The sequence below is a fragment of the Urocitellus parryii genome, chromosome 2 (assembly GCF_045843805.1).
Source record: "Urocitellus parryii isolate mUroPar1 chromosome 2, mUroPar1.hap1, whole genome shotgun sequence".
NCBI lineage: Eukaryota > Metazoa > Chordata > Mammalia > Rodentia > Sciuridae > Urocitellus > Urocitellus parryii.
In genome coordinates this window covers 185,814,042-185,816,658 of record NC_135532.1, presented here as the reverse complement: position 1 = coordinate 185,816,658, position 2,617 = coordinate 185,814,042, and the positions used below count along the sequence as shown (strand labels likewise).

Below are 2,617 nucleotides of genomic sequence, written 5' to 3'. Positions count from 1 at the left end.
GGGAGGCTGAGGCAGGAGGATCATGAGTTCAAAGCCAGCTTCAGCAAAAGCGAGGCACTAAGCAACTTAGTGAGACCCTGTCTTTAAATAAAATACAAAATAGGGCTGGGGATGTGGCTCAGTGGTCAATTGCTCCTGAGTTCAATCCCTGGTCCCCCACCAAAAAAAAAGTAGCCCTTAAAATACACCTTGAGTCTCCATCTGCTCAAGCTCCAACACTTCAGCCACTGCCACTTTCAAGCTACACTTGGTTGGGCCAGAGAGGCCCCAGGAGATTGGCAGTTTTTATCATCATGAAAACTTCCAAGTTTTTTCCCCACTTGGTATTAGTAATTATACAAATTGAAAAGATATGAGTGAGTATACTAAAAAGAAGACTTTACACCTTTCTCATTATTCATTTTCCTCTGGAATAAGCAGACTTACAAATACAGCCAATGGAATTTTCCCTGATCATTGCTATAGTATCTATTGTATGAAAAAGCCAGACTTAAAATATTTTGACAACAAAGATGATGATTCTGATACTGAGACATCAAATGAGTTACCAAAATTTGCAGATGTAACCAGGCCAGAAACAGAAATCAGAACTACTAGTTCCCAATATAATTCTGGACCATACTTATTTTTCTACAGATTGGGGAAATAAATTAATTGCATTGGCATATTATGCATAGATTGATGGAAAAACAGTGCATCACTTAAACTCCTTTTTGCATAGTTGTACTTATCTAATAGGTCTTATTTAGTAATAGTAATATAATAATAGGCTTATTTCATTTTTTCAGAAAAATCTGCTGATGTGGAAATTTGTGATGAAGAATGTAACTCACATGAATCAATCAACCAGAAAAACAAGAGGACAGTCCTATAGAAGTTCACGCTGATGAAGATGTCCCCATTACTGTGGAAGTTCATGCAATTTCTGAGGATTATGACATATAGACAGAAAACAATTCCTCTGAGAGTCTCCAAGTACAAACTGATGAAGAACCACCAGCTAAAGTTTGTAAAATTCTTGACAAGAGCCAAGCTTTGAATGTGACTATCCAGCAGAAATGGCCTTTACTGCAAGCTAATAGCAGTTGCCCCTATAAATGTGAACTTTTTGAATTTATAGCAAGTACTTTTCTGATTTAAAACAGCATATGATTCTGAAGCATAAAAGTACCGATTCAAATGTGTGTTGAGTATGCAAGAAAAGCTTCTCTACCAACATGTTTCTGCTCAAACATGCCAAACTACATGAAGAGGATCCCTACATTTATAAATACTGCGATTTACAGGACAGTAATTTTTGAGAACCTCAGCCAGCACATTGCAGACACCCACTTTAGCGATCACCTGTATTGGTGTGAGCAGTGTGACGTGCAGTTCTCCTCGAGCAGTGAGATCTACCTGCATTTCCAGGAGCACAGCTGTGAAGAACAGTACTTGTGTCAGTTCTGTGAACATGAAATGAATGATGCAGAAGACTTGTATAGCCATATGATAAATGATCATGCATGTAAATTAATAGAACTGAGTGATAAGTATAACAATGGAGAACATGGACAATACAGCCTCTTAAGCAAAATTACCTTTGACAAATATAAGAACTTCCTAGTATGTCAAGTATGTAGATTTTGGAGTAGATTTCATACAAATGTTAACAGGCATGTTGCTGTTGAACACACTAAAATATTTCCTCATGTATGTAATGACTGCGGGAAGGGCTTTTCAAGTATGCTAGAATATTGCAAGTATTTAAATTCACATTTATTTGAAGGAATTTATTTGTTTCAATATTGTGGATATTCAACTTCATCTAGATAGTCTCCTGCTAAAACAAAAGTCATGAGGTTGAGGAACTTCAAGTTCCCTCATGACCATTCCCTCCTGCCCTCCCCATCACATGACCTTTTGAAAATAAGTCAGTAACTCCTTTTGGAATACGCATTGAAAGCACAGGTAAGCAAGATGGACAGAAATCCTTTGGTGTAATTCAGGAAAGCCTAAAAAAGCCAGTGGTTTAATTTAGTCCAAGTCCAAAGGCCTGAGATGGAAGGAGCTACAGTGCCAATCATAATCCTGAAACACACAATTCTAAACTTCATAGTCCTAAATGTTGAAATCCCTGATGTTTAAAATTCTGAAAATAAAAATCCCAAAGATTAAAATTCCAAATGTTGAAATTCTGAAAATCAACATTCCCAAAACTACATTCCCTGCTCCACAAAAAAAAAAGTACATTAGAATCTATCCAGCATCATGGGAGGCTGAGGCAGGAGGACTGTGAATTCAAGGCCAGCCTCAGCAACATAGCAAGTCCCTGTCTCAAAATAAAACAAAAAAAAAAAAAACAAAACAAAGGGCTGGGGATGTGGCTCAGTAATTAAGTGCCCTGGGTTCAATCACTGGTAACAACAACAACAAAAAAAAAAAAAAAAAAAAAGAAAGAAAGAAAGAAAAGAAAAGAAAAAGAAAGAAAGAAAGAAAGAAAACCAAATTCTGGAGAAGGAGTTAATGTGTTTTCAGTTCACAGGATAGTTGTATCGTGTTAAGTGAAAAAACACTTAACAGTGAGAGATAAAAGTTTAAATGGTAAATATTTTTGGTACTGGGAAAAAAGAAAATA

General features: G+C 36.5%; 1 pseudogene; it reads left to right on the top strand.

Annotated features, from left to right (window-relative positions):
- The first annotated feature begins 352 nt into the window (after positions 1 to 352).
- On the top strand, positions 353 to 1,815 carry LOC113183099 (zinc finger protein 639-like; annotated as a pseudogene).
- The last annotated feature ends 802 nt before the right edge of the window (positions 1,816 to 2,617 follow it).